Below are 19,101 nucleotides of genomic sequence, written 5' to 3'. Positions count from 1 at the left end.
TATTTGATGTTGAACAGCCAGTAAACAGACATAATAGCTGCCAGTCCTTCCTCTACATTTTTCACGGAGAACAGGTTATGCAGGCCCACCTTCATATCCAGCAGGATACCGTCCTCAACGTTTTGCCAGAATACATGATGCAAGGAGTAGCTGGAACGCCCTGTGTTTGGCGCATGATAGCCATAGTTGCTTATGCGCCATTAACCCTTTAACTGGCAAGACAAGATAGAATGATGCTATAATTTTTTCCTTGGTTTGTATTCGTTTTTATTAGTCTAAATGTGCATGAAAAAAATGGGAATGCGTTTGAACAACAATTTCGAAAAATACAGAACGTCAACAATTTTGTTCATCTGCCAAGATAGGGAGCACAAAGCTGGCAAACTGACATGCGTCAGTCATGTTCTACTTGAGGTGGAATTGAAGGAAACAGTTGTTGCCGCTTTTCAGGCACAAAAAGACGTCACATTTGGCGCACTTGAAGCCTGACACACCTTTATGGCATAAAGCACAGCGACCCCTGACCTGCTGTGTTGACTGCGACTTCGGGTGATGCTCGCTAGCGGCCACTGGCCAGTGACTTATATTGTCGTACCTGGCGTCATCTGTGGGAAGGGCATGCTTTCGCACCGTAGTCCCTGTCTGGAGGCTGCGCAAAGGAGGTCTTCCAACAAGTCGAGGGCTCACCAGCTGCAGAGCCGACTTCAGTGCATTTCCCACAGACACACGGAAAGTCTTCAATGGCATCGCTTTCTCTCCTAATGCTTCGCAGTCAATCTTGTAGACGAGCCAAGCATTAGCGATGCAAACGTCAATGGCATATCCAAAAAGCGGAAGATGCCATCTGTGAGATTTGGCCGGGGTTTTGTAGAGGTGAACCAGCATATCAGAAAGGTCAATGCCACCCATGTGCTGGTTGTATTCTTTCACTACTGCTGGGCAACTCACGGGCACTTTTGACTTGTGTGCGCTACTGTATCTCTGTACTGTGCACACTGGTTCCACACCATGGGCGTTGCTTAGAAGGGTCACGCATTTGTTGTCGTGCCATTTCACAGCTATTATCCCGTCCGATGAGCAGAAGTCAACAGACCCACGTTCTTCCTTTGAAAGTTCCTTGTCACTTTTTAGGACACCGTTCGCTCCACCTGTTCTATTTCCGCGAACTGTGTCGACGCAGTGAATCCCAAATTTGGTCTTCATTAGGTGTATTAGATCGTAGTTAGTGAAAAAATTGTCAAAAAACACTACTTTGGTGTGAGGCTCCTCAATGGTCTTGGAGAGAGTCACGACGACTTTTGCACCCAAAAGGAGTCCTTCATCAGCCGAGCCTGCTTGCACGTTGTAGAATGTGCTTGATCCTTGATACATGATGAGGTCGTGAATGATTCCATTTGAGCTTGACCGACAGAACAGCTTGAAGCCCCACTTACCAGGCTTGTTCGCGACGTACTGCCGCAGGCTCCCGGCACGTCTCCCCTTATAAGCAACCATGACCTCGTCGATGCTTTGCTTGCTATCTGCTGGAATTTTTAAGAACTGCTCTCTAAGCTTTTCGAAGAGCGGTCTGACTTTGAAGAACCGATCGCCATCCGGAACATAACTGAGGTTATCCACGAAGTGGACATACCGCCTGAGCGCTTGGAACCTCTTCAATGGCATGACATCAGTGACAGGCAGAAATCGCCCCTCCAACGACCAGTAATCTTCAAGCGATGGAAATTTATATACTCCCATGAGCACAAGAATGCCAAGGAAGCGCCGAATCTCTTCTGGTGATGTGTTCAGGCTCTTTCCTTGCTGTTGAGTGGAGTACAGATTTGTTTGGTAAGTTATGTACTCCACCAGCTCATCCGTGAATAACGACTTGAAGTATGTGTACGGAGTGCACACATTTTGCGGCGATACATGAAGTCTTTCAGGAACCTGTAGGCTGGGGATGTCCACTTTTTTCCAAGCTCTTGGCTTCTCGCGGCTTCTCTTTGGTTTGTGAACCTGTATCGTCTTCTTCGTCGTGTACAGGGACGAGGACACGTGTACCTTTCTTTGCTTTCTTTGTAGGAAGGCCAGAGCAGGTAACTGAGTGGCGCCTCCGGTCTGTATTACAACTTGGAGTACTCTCAAGGTCATCTGAAGGACTGCATTGCACGTTCAGACTTTGCTGCCGTGGTTCACCTCGTCCGTATTCATCAGAAGCGTCGTAATCGCTGGAGTCCAGCTCCGAATCGCTCGGATGTAGCGGCACAAGCGCGACGCCTTTATCCTTCCTCCGTGCTTCATAAAACAGTGTTGTTTCCATGGCTGCAAAATAAGTACGTTACTTGTCGGCAACAGGAAACAAAAATATGGAGTGATGAAAAGCTAACGTTCCGCGGTGCTCATTTCACCTTTATATAAACACGAGTACTCGGATTCCTGCCATAAACCCTTCCCTACAAAAAGAAAAAAAAAAGTGACCTTGAGCAGCTCAGATACAAGTGGTAACGCAGAGCTAGTTCTAAACAATGTTTTCTGTTTACCTTTACGTGTCCGGCATCACGTTCAAACCAATTGTGGATATGAAAACAAACAGCCGACTGCACATCATTGACGGCAATTTTCTACCTTATTCTGGCAGCTCAACAATTTTGTAGACAATGTATTTTGTCCTGCACTGCCGCTTCTGTTGCCAAATAGGTTATACTATTCTGCAAGGGCCACGTTTAGAGACGCCTCTACAAGGAAATAAAATTGTCGCCACCCTTACCTTCGAATATCGGCTCCTGTTGAGGCCAGAACTCTGCCAACGTGGCGCGCGCGAGAAGAAGACAACGACTGCACTTGGGGGGGGTCAACACGGTCATTACGCGCCATCTATTGACGACTCACACAACTTCATTTCAGAGCCTACTTCATAAAAAGGCTAAATTTAGACGAACACATTCTAAATTTTAGGGAGAGGCATTTTGTGGCTGCTTATAGTGGGTCAACAATATTGTTGATCTGCTGGTTAAAGGGTTAAACTCCATTTAACTAACTAGTTAGTTTCCTAAAAGAAGCAGTTAAACAAACTAGATTTCATCACCCTTGATTTCACTTTTCCGAACATTACACATTTTAACCTTGCTCTAGGCGCATGATAGCCTTAGTTGCTTATGCGCCATAAAACACAACACACAACTGTCCCAATCCCTGGTACATGTATACAAAAAATAGACAAGTAAACTCGATGCAAAATAGCACTCTCAGCCTATTCAAAATTACATACTTCGGTAGACTTTGTTGAGGAATTTCGTAGTCACTGCTCTAGGTGTACTCAATGAAAGGTCAAGGAAGGCTGCTCTAGCACAACAAACGTGTTGAATAGCTTGCGGTCGTATTTGATGTTGAACAGCCAGTAAACAGACATAATAGCTGCCAGTCCTTCCTCTACATTTTTCACGGAGAACAGGTTATGCAGGCCCACCCTCATATCCAGCAGGATACCATCCTCAACGTTTTGCCAGAATACATGATGCAAGGAGTAGCTGGAACGTGAGAGTCTTGATGGGGCAAATAAAATATTGTATCAGTACCTACTGCCACGTGGTATTTCCTCATAACCCCACTTCGGTGCACCCTTGTAAAGCTGCTTAAAGGCTGCATTACAAACAATGTAGGCTGTAATTACAAACAACGTTCACAACACAAATTGATTGTTTGTGCATATCAGCCGAAGAATAAACAGGCTAAAATTGACTGTGTTGTGCCTGCTATGGCATGCAATATTCTCTTATCTAATCACATAGCTCTAATATCGCTCCAATTTTTGCATCCAGTACACCTAAGGTGCACAATGTGAGGCCAATAAACTGCAGTTCCATACCAGATACAGGCTGTAAACCAGAAAATATTTCTCCAAACAACAAAACGTAGCGATAAGCAGCGATCATGACGTCTAGTATCATATCTATGAGAAGAAACCTGCAGGTCTAAAATGTACTGCTAGTCATAACACCACTCACTTTCTGTTCACAGCCTCTGTGGATCCATATCATGGGCTCTTTTCGAGTAATGTCAAGGCACTTGCTTCACATTAGTTTCTGTTCAGCCATTTTAACAATGCTGTCAATCCCATCTGCAATTGAAGCTGATGGGTCAACATTGGTTAGTGTCTGGAAGTCTCTGCAGAACTGGGAGAAAAAATATAAAGCAAGCATTTAACAGATGGCAGATGTCCATAGCTGCCTTTCATTATTAGCTCCCTATACTCCCTACCCTGCACTGTTGGCATTGCTAAGCCCACGCTGCTGTTTCTCTATTGCATATATCACTGAGCTGAAATTCTCATTAATAGTTTCTTCATGGGATTTTGAACTGAATCCAGAGTGTAATCTTCATTCTGCATCCAGTGATAATGCTGGCGGCGAGTGTCTACTGCACTCAACGAAATTAATGAAGGTCAGATATCTCTGCTAAACGAAATAAGAGGAATCCTTACAAAGCTGTTCAAAAAATGACAAAGAAATGAAAAACTATTATACCCTCTGCATGCGCACACATGGTCACATATTCATTCATTTTTCTCTACACAGTGAAGGACTGGAATGATCTGACTGAAGAAATTGTGTACCATTCCAGGTTGGTCAATTTTTTGGGGAACTGGCTCACCACTCACATAACCTGTACAGAGGGGCATTTGAGGTATTGATAAATAAAATACAGTGGAGCCCTCCCTAAACACATCTTTGCTGTAAGTCGAAATTATTTTACCCATGCACTTTTAGCAACCTTTTAAATGCTTCATTTACAATGATTGCACCATTTGCATTACAAGTTACACAGCATGCATTAATTTGCAATGAATGCAATAAGGTTTATTTTCCACCTCTCACTAACATTTACAATGAATAGCTGACTTACCCTTTCAAAATTCATCAGGTAACAGTATTTCATTTTGATCTCGTGTACACTGCTTGTTGCAATATCTGAGATCCGATCTCTTGATGTCAACTTCTTCATTTCCCTCACCTCCTCTCATTAGGAGCAGATTTCTAATGCTTGCACCTAAGCCACTCAATATGCATCACAAAGCTCTTTTGGTCCTCTCCTGGTATTACAGACTGCAACGGCCTGAACCTTGAAGAAACACAAGGTAGCTAAATTATATACACTTGCAATATGCAAGGAAACATTTATTAGGTTCTATCCTAACTAAAACCCTTTGCCGCACTTTTCGTATGCAATATGCATGTGTAAGTTTGTAGTCACTAAGAATTTCTTCACTGATAATAAGATGTATGCATGAACAAATGACAATTTGTTTTTTCCACCTGAGAAAACCGTCCAGCCAACCAGTAAACCAGTAAATGATTACGACTGAATGCCAAACAATATTACACACCTATAATTTTTTACTCATTTACTATTCTTATTATAGTGTATTCTAGCATTTTGTTGCCACTTGCCCCACCACAGTAGCTCAGTGGTTAAGACTACTGTTGAACCCAAGGTGGAGCTGGTGGCTGGTTCTTTCCCAGTCGTTTGGCGCATTCTTTGCACATTGCTACGTGTGGGCCCCCGCAGTTGACACACTTGGGCTGACATGTGTGTTCAGCGGTGGGGCTTTGCAGGCTGCAGCTATGGCAGTTTCGGGTAGGGCAGATGTCATGCAATATGTACAAAATTGCCGTGCAGGTCTGTAATGAAAACATTGGTACTTGCAGCCTCCGTGGTAAATGAGTCTTGGGAGATTTGGGCCGTTCATTGTCAGCAGGGCAGTTGTCGAGGTTCCCAGGATCTGGACATCCAAGATTTTGACTTGTGTCCCTGGCCTATAGGCCTTTCAAGGGATTCTCTGCTGTTGCTGGCTTAATTCCATGGATGACCTCGCGTAGTAGTTCAGGGTAAAATGGCAAGTGGGCTCGAACTGGATGAGTTTCACTTGTGATCTTCAGGTGTGTCAGCTGCCGGAGTGTTGCTGCTACTAGCCACAATGATGTTGGAGCCTAGGTGTGGCCGTGGGCCGTGAGTGCTGCTCCGATGACGGGGTTCAGATATTCGCGTAGGTAGGCTCTCGTGTAGGGCGTATTGCGATTTTGATCTCTCCCCTCGGTAGTGAGGGGAGCCTGGACCTGCGGGGATGGCCTTGCTTCCGAATGGGGTCATTTGGACTGGTATAGCGGTTGTACCACTCACGGGTTGGATGGAGTTCTGGGTGTTGGGTTGTCTTCGGGCTGCCTTGCAGAGCTTCTTCGGCAAAGATCTGCTGATGGTGTCCCCCCATGTTGGGTCGCTCGGTAGAACACCAGCAGCAAAGTGTAGTGTCCGAGTGACTATCTTCCTCATCGATCGACGCCTAAACCAGGCTGCAAGGGAATGAAAAGGAGAAAGAGGACTGTAGTGGAGGGCTCGGAAAACATTTCAGGTTCATTTACATGCAACGAGCAAAAGATGCTGTCCGTCGCCCTCAAGAAAACTATGCAGCAAAGTTATTGCTTCTTCACATGCTTGCTGTAATGAATAGAATAAACTATTATGATATAACATGCTGCAGTTGCATAGCCAAGTCTTGATGTGGCCGAGTAAGCATGCTGTGCAGATCTTGGCAAATAATAAACAGCTTAGACGGGAAAGCATTTCCCTGCTTGCTTAGTGACCCTAACAATCGCATGTGCAGAATAGATGTACAACAATAGAGCAAAAGCAAATGCAAACCTTGAAAGGAGGCTCAACATGCAAGCATTTGCAGCACAAATAATTTGTGTACCCATGTCAAAGATTTTCGAGCACAATGCCCTCTCAAGTATTTCATTTCGGTCCATGAGGTGCTTGTTCTCTGTCTCAAGATTCTTGGAAGGCCCTGCCAGTTTTTTCATGAGTGAGGCGACACTTTCTTCTTTTTCTCCACCACCAGCCTCTTCCATTATTTCTTCTTCGGCCGCTTTTTTGCCGATTCTTTCGGCCTGTCATTCTGCTTGGGCTGAAATAATAGAACGAGGATTGCAAATCACGTGCCAGGGGTCTTCTGAAATTTGGGTACAGTCATGCCTCGTCAATGCGACTCTCGTTAATATGGACAGTTTTTCTGGGGACCGAGCTTTTCCATGCATTTACATCTCGTTAATAGGGCAACTCACTGTCTATAAAATGAGAAAATGCACAAATACTATTATGGTCTCCGCAGTAAAAACGCATCCTGCTACTGAACATAGCTGGCCATGTATTTTTGTCGCATTAATATGGACAGTAATGAAAACCAAATTGGTACACTGTATCAACTTCTAGATTTTGTTGACATGCACCACATTAGTTGCCAATGACTGTGAAGTTACACAGTCGATGCACATTACGATTTTTTGTATTCCATCAATTCACTTGAACAGAACTCTGACAGCAGCTTGCGCTTTGTAGAAAGTTGGATTCAGCAACTTTCAACCGACTAAATGCTGATACTTAGCAGGGGTTCATGGGAGTTGAAAAGTAGAAGTCAAGTCATTTATTAATGAAATGCCATCGAGAACAATACGAAACTGCATCACAATACTTTCAATTGCATCGCATTTGAAGCATAACCGTGGCTCGGATAATGTTCGTGGAGCTCCAACTTCGATAAAAGAGACACCAAAATTTGCATGCAATTTGCTCAGTCTTAGTTTGACCCAAAAATAAAAAAAAGACCCTTGAGCAGAAAAATGGTCCATACAGTGAAAATTCTTTGGAAAGCAGCTTATACACCACTCGCAAGCTCTTTTACTTTTGAGGCGTACTTTGCCTGGTAAGATACAACTCGGCTGGCAAGTGTTATTGCTTCAGTGTGGCCAATAACACATGAATTGTTGCAACAGGTAAAGCATGGAATACGTGCATGCATATTTCCTTGCTCTGACATGCACATCATAAACATGAATAAGAAACTGACCGGAAATATGGCCACACTGCAGGAGTTAACTCTTTCGTTACGGCGAGAAAATGGCCGTTTCTCATAGGTCTCAGAAGACGTTTTTTTTTTTTTTCAGTACAAATAATACTCCAGCACACGTTGCAGCATGGTAAATTGCTCATAATGGAATGCTCTTTCCAAAAACTTAAGTTACAAAGCAAACAATTTATTAGGGAGCACACAAAAATTTGGGAAAGTACCATTTTTGTGAAGAGTTGATAAAAACAAGAAAGAAAATGCACAATATCTACATACGCATTCTTAAAGAAAATTTAGAATATACATTTTGAAGATCAATGACTCGGGAACACTGCCTAAAAAATAATCTCTGTACAACGCAGTTCTTCTGCTACATAAAAAAAAAAACTAGACAGGTTCATCGCTCGTGCCATGCGGTGAAGCAGTTCCTCATTTTCGTGAGGCAATAGGTGCGCTCCGCAGCTTTCGCAGAAAACGTTCGTCTTTTGCTCTATTTTTCGTTCCTGGTAGCACATCCTGCAGTTTCGCCTTTTCGGCATCTTTTGCGGATGATGCGGCACTTCTTTTGGGACAGGATCTAGTTGGGCAACGTCTTGATCCCCAAGCTCGAGCAGCTGTTGGGTGAGCTCCATCCGAAAAGAAAGTTGGTCGAAGTGGGTGCTCCTTTGAAATTCCGGTGTCGAGAGGTGTTGCGGTGCTCTTGAAAAATAATGAAGCTATTCACAACAGCGATGTCAATACAATGAAAGAAGAGTGTTTTCCACCACCTCACGCACTTCATCAAAACGTTGTAAGATGCAATCAGCTGATCCGACTTATCAACGACAAGCATCCCAGAATTATAGTCGTCAATCGGTAGCGGCTTCTCGATTGGGATGGTAGTCCACACGCCTCCTCTTTTTTCTTGTGGCTGTTACATGCCTGTTGGCAGTGTGCGCTGTGGACATCGTGGACAACCTTCCTATCCTTCCATTGCAAATAGAGGATGTTGTTCCGTCGGAGCCACCGAACATCACCTCTCTTTGCCTTCTCCCACGACAGCTCCTTCAGTTCAGATGGGAAGCACTGACGATCTTTACGTGTCGTGCCACAAGCAAGGGTTTTGTGATCTAGCAGGTGAGCAAAGAGAGACGCAGATGTGTCAAAGTTATCCATGTAGATAACGTATCCTTGATTGAGGTAGTTATTACACAGTTGCGTCACCACATCAAATGCTTAGTCCACTTGCACTAGCTCTTTCCCGTTTGCTTGCGTACACATAAAATTGAACGGAATAGCCAGTCTGCGAATCGGCAAGCACCCACAATTTGTATCCCCACTTTACAATTTTTTCCCGCATGTATTGCCGAATACCCGATCTTCCTTTCGATTTTATCATTCTTTCGTCAACTGAGAGGTTCCGCGCAGGCTGAAAAAGTTGTCCTGAAGTTGTATTCACGTGTTGCAGAAGCCACAATATGCGATGCAGTTTGCCGTGCGAAGCTATAGAAGTCTTCTCCGGATCAGTGACACTTGGAAAGTGCAGAAGTGCAGAAAACTGTCTCCTTGGCATAACGTTCCGCGGAAGAAGCCCTGAAAAAAGCCCACCAGTATTCCAGTAAAGGTGGATGCGTGGCACGTTCACAACGCCCATATAAATGAGCAGTCCAATGAACTTCAGTAGTTCGTCGGGAGTCACTTCTTTCCATGACCCATCTCTTTCAGCATAGCTTGGAAGCTCCAAAATATGCATCCAAGCATATTTGTATTTTTGCAGATAGTATGTATCACTTCTGCGGTGAAGAATAACAGGAAAAAATCGCGCGCTGTTGTGAAACGTCTCGCGCTGCTCCGAAGTGCTGGGCCGATGTGTGCTCCGGGCGGCCTTGTTGGCGTGAACTGAAGTCTCTGCACAGCCGGTGGCAGCACATCCTGGCCTAGCGACATACGGACCCTGCAGATAACAAGAATAGCTAGTGCTCAAAGATCGGCAGATAAGCGCACACGACGCCGGTGACTGCTCAAGACCGTAAAAATAACTCACCGGGGAGCAGCTGCGGATGTCCCGGGCTGACTTGAAACAGCGTCGCTGTCGGAGCTTGAAGCAGAGGTACTGTCATCTTCAGACTCGAAGCTCAAATCCTAAAGGAGGGAAGGGAGGAGGGAAGAGATAGCAGCGACTGACTGATGCTGCTGACGCCGATAGTGAGTCAACCCCAGCTGCGGAGTTGGTTTCAGGGACAACGTCGCCGATGCCGACGCAAACAATATGATACCCTCGCTTCCGCAGCGCCAAGAACCAGGTCAAGCCGTGGGAAGATGGTCACGTATTCGTCGACGTGCCGGGGCCTACGTGAAATAACCGGCGCGTCGGCAACTGAAGAGCACCTTATCCGCCACACAGGGGGGGGGGGGGACCCTCCCCTCCTCTTTCTGCATGGCCGCGACGGTGTTCTATGCAGTCACGTTATCTTGACTCTCTAGCGGCGTCAGCGGTATCAGTCGGTCGCTGCTAGCGCTGGGGGGATGAAAGGGGGGCGGAGCTGGTTACGAGGCCGACGCCGACGCGAAACCCAGGAACGGACGCCAAAGAGCTGCGCTCTAAAACAATTACCACACTGAAAAGCACATGAAGACAGGACAAGCATTAAGTCTTATGAGAGTTAGCGCGTGTTATGGTTTTCATCCCTCCGTATGTATGCGTTTGGCAGTGCGCTTGTTTTGTGTCATGACGGAGCTTTTGCATTTGAATCCTTCATGCTCACCTGTTGCCATCATTATGTCTTGTACGGCTATTTTGCTCCCTGTAAGCACTGCCAGGCCAGCAGGATGTTTGGATTGTGTAAAGTGGCTACCAATGTTTTTGTCGCTGTAAACGAACATGCAAATATAATCCCCATATGTTTGGAAATGTGTAGTAAATCCATTGAAACAAATGCTGGCTGGCAGACATGGGCATACACATAGTGAGTAGCCATCTAATTTCCCGGCTTAACATAGAAGACAGGCTGTTCTTTAGCTGGATCATCGTTGCAGTCGGGAATTGGCTGCAGTTGTAGCCTGCAAAAAAGAAAAAAAGGTTTTCCACTTGGGCTGTAGCAAAAAAAAAAAGTTCATGCTGCATCGATTCAATTCAGAAACCTCATCATATCATCATAGATCTCTGCATAAAGCAGTGAACACTATGGTGAGAGGTTTGTAAGACTGATTCAATAATCAGAACTGCACTCATGCAAGGATGACTTCAACAGTGCCAAACTTCACACAAAATACACAATACCTAAAAAAGAAGTAAACGCACTAAAGAATGGACGCTAAAAAATTCATTTAATGCAAAAACACATTCAGTACATCCATTTATTGTTTGCACTGCAGACAGCTTTGAGAACAAGGACGACTTAGCTAGCGGCGTTATATATGCCTACAGGAGTAGCAACTAATACAATAACCAATGCATTACATGTCCTGTGCAGAGCTCTGGAAGAAAAAGTAAGTCGGGAATGACATTGGGCCCCCAAATGCATACCTAGCACAGCGTTGAGCCGCACAGGGTCCAGCGGGTCCTTCTGTGTGCCACTTTTATGGGCGTTGCTACCCTTATCATACAGAGACTTTCATTTCTTCTTCAGTGAACACCTGCCTCAGCAGGCTTCTGGCAAACTTTGTCTGAAGCCCTTGGCTATGGACAACAAAGCGGTCTATAGTAGACTTTTCTACTTTTATTCCATTCCCAGCGTCAACCTGCATAAAAAAAGAAACAAGCAAAAAAAATGCCACAGTTTCGCATCTGCTATTAATAGGCGAGAAATCACTCAGTACCCTTAGGGTTTAATCTGGCTTGTAGTTCGTTGAACATCAATAAGTTTTCATTTGAAGGACTCCACCTGTGGCACACAGTGACAGCACAGGGGCTTGTGAAATGCGGCCATATGCAAGAAATGATAACACTGCAAAGGTATGAGTAGAACCACTTCCACAAGAAAAGTCCAAATGTGGCGTATCTAAACAGCATACAGACAGGAAGGAGGCGATTTACCTTTGGCTGTCAAATATGTGTCTAGACTGATGCTCAATAAAAATCTCAAGTGCCAGACACATTTCCATTCACAATTACTAGCCTGCTTCTAGAATCTGTCATAAACATGGCTTTTTCCAATTTCTTTTGCAACTTGTCTACAGCCACCAGTAAAGAGAGGTAAACATTAAGTGCTTCCTAAGCTTGTAATGTCCACTGCAACCCAATAAAAAGATTTAGCATGCAGGAGACTTATACCTGTTCACTACATGCACGCATAAATAAAAAAAATGCACATAAATAAATGTGCATTATTCTAGTAATGCGAAAGCATGGATGCTGCTACTGGTTGCTTCTAGTTGCTTACCGTATATTGCTGCGTATATGCCGACGTTTTTTTTTTTATCCAAAGTTGGGGGATAGACTTATAATCGGAGTGACATGTATGCGTAGCCTTGAAGTCTGCCTATATGCTAGGTCAAAAGTAATTTCAACCGAGCCGCAGATAATACCATGCCCTGTGCGCTCGTAATTTCATAATAGTTATTAGACACGGTGTGAAAGTGGATCTGCTTAAAAAAAACTAATTTAATTGAGATATGCAACAAAGGTTCGTTTTAATACGATAGCAACTTGTTATCGACAAACCGTGGGCGTTCCACGTAAAAACTGCTAAAGCCGGGTGGGCTGTCAATGTTTAATACAAATGGGACAGCTAAAAATCCAATCCGCCGACGGGGTGGTGCAGTGGTTATGGCATTCAACTACTGTTTCCAAGGGCGCAGGATCGAATCCCGGCCTCGTTGGTCGCTTTTCGATGGAGGCGAACAGCAAGGCACCCGTGTGCTGTGCGATGTCAGTACTACACGTTAAAGAACCCCAGGTGGTCGAAATTTCCGGAATCCACTACGGCGTCTCTCAGCCTGAGTCGCAACGTTAAGGGGGGACGCGACCTTTGAAAACCGAAAAATCGCGAAAAAGTCGATTTTTGGAAGATTATATATTCCGGTAGTATGTCTTATAAACTACCATTTCTGTAATTATCAATGCCCAACTCGCCGTAGAAATGCTCGAAATTAATTATTTAACAAGCGGCGGCAGCCGCGGAGCAGCGAGCAAGCGCCGAAAATTCCCAAACTTCGCGCGCGCACCATTCCTCTCCCGCCCAACTGAGCGCCGCCATCTTGGTCTTGTTTTGTTTGTGAATTCTTGCGCTTTCTTCTGCCACCCTCGGCGGCGGCGACGGCGGCGCGGTCGAGGCGTGGCTTGCTACCGATTGAGAGCCTCGTGGCGGCTTTCAAGTTTCCCGCGCTCGAATTCAAGGCTGCGATTGGGCAAAGCGCGCGCTCCGCGAGAACGCGGGGGATCGGGCGACTACTATTGGCTGCTGCGGCCGCTGACGCGTCGGTCTCCGCCTCCCCGCGTCGTCTGCTACGGCTCTTTGCTGTCGTTGTTGGCTGCCTCGAGGTGCGACACGCATTCAGTGCAGACTTTGCTAACTTTTTTTTTTTTTTTTTCGTTTCGGCGTTTATGCCGCGGAAGATAACCCGGGAAGTCGCTTGTCGCGTTTGGGCCGCTTCTTGTTCCTCCGGCGAGATGCCGCGATAGATAAACCGGGAAACCGCTTGCTGCGTCTGCGCCGCCTACCAAGCTAGGGCGAAATGCCGCGGGGGAATCGGGAATGCCGATTGTCGCGGCTTGCAGGGCTCAGGATCGACGGATCTCAGCATGTGGAAAGTGGTCCGCGGCACCAAGGCGTTCGCTGTAGCTGATCGGCTAGTCGCACAGATGTTCGCTGTAGCCAAGATCGACGGAGCGCCATAGCCCTAATGTATATTTTGACGGCCGCACCGGACTTGTTCGTGATAATTGCGAGTGTTCGTCTTAAGTGGGGCCTTTATAAGTGGGCTCGACTGTACCTGAATAAATTTTTGAGGGCAAGGCAAGCCCATGTATTCAAAATATTATGTCTGGAATTTGTCATAATTAATTTGGTTAATCAACATAGGTCTAATTGATAACAAAAAATCCAATTCTATGCTATTTTTCAGCAAGAAAATTTTGAAAAAGGGCTTTGTCTTGCCCTGAGGAACCTATCTAGGAATCAGCATGACAAATTGCACAATGCCAGTGCCTTTCACAATTTCTCCAGGCTTGATATAAAGGACCTATTCGAACCAGTTTGATATGCTTCTGTAACTTGAGAATTAGCGTGCACAATACTATGAAACTTGGTGGTTTTTCATTTGTTAATGTCATGAGCCTGTCTTGAAAATTTCATCATGATAACTTGAGAAACAAAAAAGTTATTGTTCTCTCAACCTTTGAGAGCCGTTTTCTCAGAATCAACTTTTTTCACGGTGTGGCTGCTAGGGAAAGTCATAGCTCAAGAACCGCTTATTGGATTTTCATGAGGTTTTTTTTGTTATATACCTAAGTAAAATTCTGAGGGCAAGACAATTCGTTTTTTTCAAAATATTTCATGTGTAATTAGGGGCAGTCAATTAAAATATCGTTAAGTCAGGTGTAAATTTGAACACTAAATTTGGGGCTGTACTAAAATTTTTCGGAGAGGAAATTTGGAAAAAGGGAATTGTCTTGCCCTGGGGAAACTATCCAGGAATGACCATAACAAATTTCACACTGCTAGCACATTTTGCAAATTCTCCAGGCCCGCCCCTAGGGACCTATGTAAACTATCTTGATATACTCCTCTAACTTGAGAACCGATGAGCCCAGCTCCATGAAACTTGGTAGTTCTTCAAATGTATGTACTATGAGCATACCCTGAAAATTTCATTCGAATACCTCAAGAAATAAAAAAGTTGGTGTTCAAGGGTAGCCTCCCCCCTTAAACCCCACAAACCAGACCAAACAAAACATGACCAGTCACATGGGCCGAGAACCATTTTTAAGTGTTGTGCAACGTTGTCTGCTTTTCGCCATTTCTACACGTCGCACCGCCTACGTGACAGCCAACAGCAGTGTATGTGGTTTGTGTCGCTGCCAGGCGGACGCCCTGCAAGATTCTGTCGCATCCTCAGCAACAGTACAGCGCGGCTTTCAAACAGCAAGTCATCCTTTACGCCAAGTCAGAAAACGTCGCAGTGGGGTGGAAGTTAGGAGTCTCAGAAAAGTGCGTGAGAGTCTGGAGAAAACAAAGAAGCAGGCTTTTTGCGTCTGCTGCTACATTCCGTTCCTTTCGCGGGCCAAAGTCCGGAGAATACCCTACTGTTGTGGAGGCGGTTCAAGATTGGGAGAAGCCATTCAAAGACCGCATGGTGCATTCTAGTGACTCCAGCAAGAAAACCGACACCAACAGGGCGGCTGAAGTGAGCTTTTTGGATGAAGTCTCTCAATGTGGCGCAATGTTCTTACTTGTTCTTAAATGTTCTTACTCTCTTTTCTAGCCTGAATTTAGCGTACTGCATAAAAAAATATTTTTGCTGTGGCTTTTTATAGTCTGCTTACGAGGAAGTTGCACAGCAACTTTTATGCATGTCGGGGTTTCAGGAACAAAGTTATGGCTATGTCGCAAAAACTCGACAACAGGTCGTAATACATCAGAAAATATTTATTTTCAAACACACTTCAGAACTCATTTCTTTGTGCTCAGCACATATGTACATCAGTCCTTGTGAAAAGATATGAAACAATTTGAATTTTTATTTATACACAGATGAATTTTGCACTTTGTGCAACAGGTTGCAACAGAAACAGGTTGGCCTTTGCAGCCAGGCATTTTGCACCGTTGTCATTGCTGTGACACTTCAAGCCAGCGGCCAACTTTGTCTTGACGGACTTGAACATGTCCTTGTTCTGATTACAGTGGCAGCTGGCCAGAGAAGCCTTGAATGCTAAAAGATCTAGTTGCTCTTTCTTTGGGATCGCTAGAGCATCACAATCCCTGCGGTAGAGCAGCCAGCTGCTTACAACAGCCATGTCAACAAAATGAAAAAAAAATCGCAGGTAGAATTTCTTCGACTTCAGAAAAATTCTGTAGTACACCATGAGCCCATCTAGAAGGTCGACTCCACCCATAAAAGTGTTGTAAGTCTTCACAATGGCTGGCTGCTGAACTTCGCATCTTTCTTGCGGTCGTACCGCTGGCAGCTTCCTAGTGGCTCGGCACTCCGGAATGTGCTGGCAATGTTCACTCCCCGGCTGTCGTACCACTTCACTACTCGGACTTTGACTCCTTCAATAGTAGCCTCCCTTTCCACATGGCTTCCTCTTCCGTTCTTCATTTCTGCATCGTTGCGCAGTCGGCATCCAGAAATCCTGTTTGCGCGCGCAGTTCCCATGGCTAGAATACCGCGCTGATGCAAATTTACGAGCAGTTTTATGGACGTGAACCACTTGTCAAAAAAGAGCAAGTAGCTCTTGTTCTCTGGGATGGAGCGCGAAAGCTCGAGCACAACATTAGAGCTTGCTCCAAGGTCAGGTAATCCAGCAACAGGGTGGATCTCCCCTGTGTAAATAGAGAAGTCATAGACCAGTCCATGGGTGTCGCAAAGTACGAAAATCTTGTAGCCCCACTTGTGAGGCTTGCTAGGGACATATTGCTTGAGTGACGAGCGGCCTTTGAACGGCACAATTTGCTCGTCGACCACCAGCATCTGTGACACATTGGAAGGATTTGAAATTTGGGCAGCAGATTGTCAAAGAGTGGTCGAATTTTGAAGAGCCTGTCTTTGCCAGCATTCGCTTGTAATAGATTGTTGTCGTTGAAGTGAACGTTGTTCTTTATGGCTTGCCACCTGTCACGCGACATAACCTCTGCCACTTTTTCTACTCTCATCTCGTGGTTCCAGTACATGCGCGATCGCGGAAGCCTGTATATGGACATATACATTGTGGCGCCAAGAAACTGCTCTAGTTCAGCGCTTGTTAGGCTTAATGCTTTGTTGGCATTCTTCTGTACTGCATTGAGATTGGACTGGTCTGTAATCTCGGCAAGAAGCTTGTCAAAAAAATAGCGGAAGTACTAAATGGGAGCTTTCGGCTCATCTGGAGGGTCTGGGAGACCGTCTTCCCATTCAGGGTGGCATGTCCGCGGATCGTTCGCTTGCTTCCAGAGGAAACCCCTTGCACTTGACGTTGAAGGCTGTTCGGTTTCATCTTCGTCATCTGCAAAAAAGAAAAAGAAATCATTGCGAGGTCGGCATACCACATTTGAGAAGTCCTACAACCTTGGCTTGATAAAGAAACGGACGCGCCACTGCAAGGATGCGCCGCTGCAATACAACACGAAGAAACGCTGACGGCGTTTCATGTTACGGCAGAATGCAACTCGCCCAACAAACAAAAACATTGCGCACCTGTGTCGCTCCCGGACTGCCCAGATTGATCTGCTGGGGCAGCATATTCCGTGTCGGGGCTGTATTCGGAATCCCTGTCGCTGAGGCAGCTATCTTCACTTTCTTCAACGGGTGGAACCCTGATCCCGTAGAACTTTCTGGTGTCCATCACGAACGAAAAGCATTGAGTGACTGCAAAAAAACAATTACTAGTTCCCTGGCCACATCCCAAGGAAGATGAAGTTGTGCATAAATCGGTGCGATGCGAAAATGCGACAAAGCGACGGACGCTTGGAAAAACAACTAATCTTCAAAAACAAATTACTTGCGCGATCTGCGTTATTCAACCAAGTGCCCGCTAGGCAATATTTTCTTATATTCAAAATACTTACATACCTTGAATGGAGTCGGATGCCAATCGATAGGTTCTGGGAAACTTTCTTCGTCGGCATCAACTCGAGAAATGAAAGCCGTCTGCTCTTTACCGAATAAAGGGTAGATGGCGCTGCCTTTTCCACATGTGGCCAAGCATCTGTGGATTCCCTCTGAGCACAGGGGTAGTGGCTACAGATGTTATCTTCTGGTGGTGCGGCTTAAAACCGGTGTGATGCGAAATCGCGACAACAGGTCATAAAACTACCAAAGATATTTTTCAAAGAGCAAATGCTTACTGTTTCTGCCTTTGGATCATCTTCAGGTCTTGGAGCCTCCAGAAGCGCCTCCAATTTCTTCACCAGCTTTCGTGATCTTTTTAGCATGGCGTAGGAATCCAAAGATATTTATAAACACTATCATTGCTTAGAGTCTGCAAATCTGCTTGCAGCAATTAGAGCAAGGAAGGCCTGAGTGTCCTCTATAAACATATTACAAGAGTGACCACCATATTCGTACCCAAACCTCGACTCGAGCTCGAAGCTCGGAAGGCTTTGCGTTTGAATAGCAAAAAGAAAAGGAAAGAGGCTGTGGTATCAGGCATGAACGACCATTCATGAAATGTGCTGAAGGGATTGATTGTTTATGAAGTTTCCCTCTTTTTGCGGTTCTTCCTACATGATACAAACAGGGTGATGTGTTATTGAGTGAATCAGGGAACATGAACGAAACGTAGAGCAAAATAAAGAGCCCCAATTCACCGAAGCATATCAGATCCTGCCCTTTAAACACTTGTGAACCGTGTTTTTCTGATGTGTGGGTCTCAGAAAAAAAGACAATTTGTACGTCAACGACACGTCGATGAATGCAGCAGTGGTATATACAGTAGAATCTCGGTGATACGAAATTCAAAGGGAGACGAAAATTTTCGTATCACCCGAAATTTCGTATCACCAAAAAACGAGCAAAATTCGTTTTCAAGCCTTCCAACAGGTACGAAATATTTATTTTCGTTGAAAGAAATCGCGTATATCCTTCTGCACCTTTTTTTCCGCGAGATCTGATAACAGAGAATTTTGAAAACTGAAAAATTGGGCCGCTGTCTTCTCCCGCACAGACTCGGAGGTCACGGCGCGCCGCAGAACATCGATGGCGTGCATCGTTTCTGCTGCCGTCGGCGGCGGGTCATCAACGCTTTGGTCGTCGTCATCTTCGTCACTGCATGGAATGCCAGGCTGTGATGACGTTTCCTCCGCAATATCTTCAACCGTGCGGAGACCACAGGTGGCGAGGTCGTCGTCCGCGGTGACGAAATCGTCGACGCAACAGTCGACGTCAAGTTGATTCCAGACATCGATGGGAATCGGGTCTGGCACTTGCGAGGCAGTAGCCACAGCAGATTTGAAAACCCCACACTTCGCGAAACAATTGGCGATGGTCGTAGGAACGACGCGATCCCAGGCAATTGCAAGAAAATGCACAGCGTCCAGAAGAGTGATCTGGAGATTCGCGTCCTTCCTTTCAATCTTCGCGAGGAGGCGGCGCACCAACAAAGC

General features: G+C 45.4%; 1 long non-coding RNA gene across 6 annotated transcripts in view; it reads left to right on the top strand.

Moving 5' to 3' along the window:
* The window catches only part of LOC146186488 (uncharacterized), a 92,222-nt gene that overhangs the window by 31,968 nt on the left and 41,153 nt on the right, over positions 1-19,101 (top strand). Inside the window, exons 4-5 of one of the 6 annotated variants that reach the window (XR_014708122.1) lie at positions 4,600-4,711; positions 5,003-5,113. The exons of 3 other annotated variants lie outside the window; for them this stretch is intronic. This is a non-coding gene — a long non-coding RNA (uncharacterized LOC146186488). Of the gene's footprint in view, positions 1-4,599; positions 5,114-19,101 lie in introns of all 6 variants that reach the window. 2 more of the 6 variants (XR_014708120.1, XR_014708123.1) reach the window with 2 other exon arrangements.

Source organism: Amblyomma maculatum, chromosome 6 (genome assembly GCF_055883805.1).
Source record: "Amblyomma maculatum isolate TAMU_Amacu chromosome 6, ASM5588380v1, whole genome shotgun sequence".
Taxonomy (NCBI): Eukaryota; Metazoa; Arthropoda; class Arachnida; order Ixodida; family Ixodidae; genus Amblyomma; species Amblyomma maculatum.
Note: the sequence above shows the minus strand (reverse complement) of the source record. Positions and strands in the feature narration are given on the sequence as shown.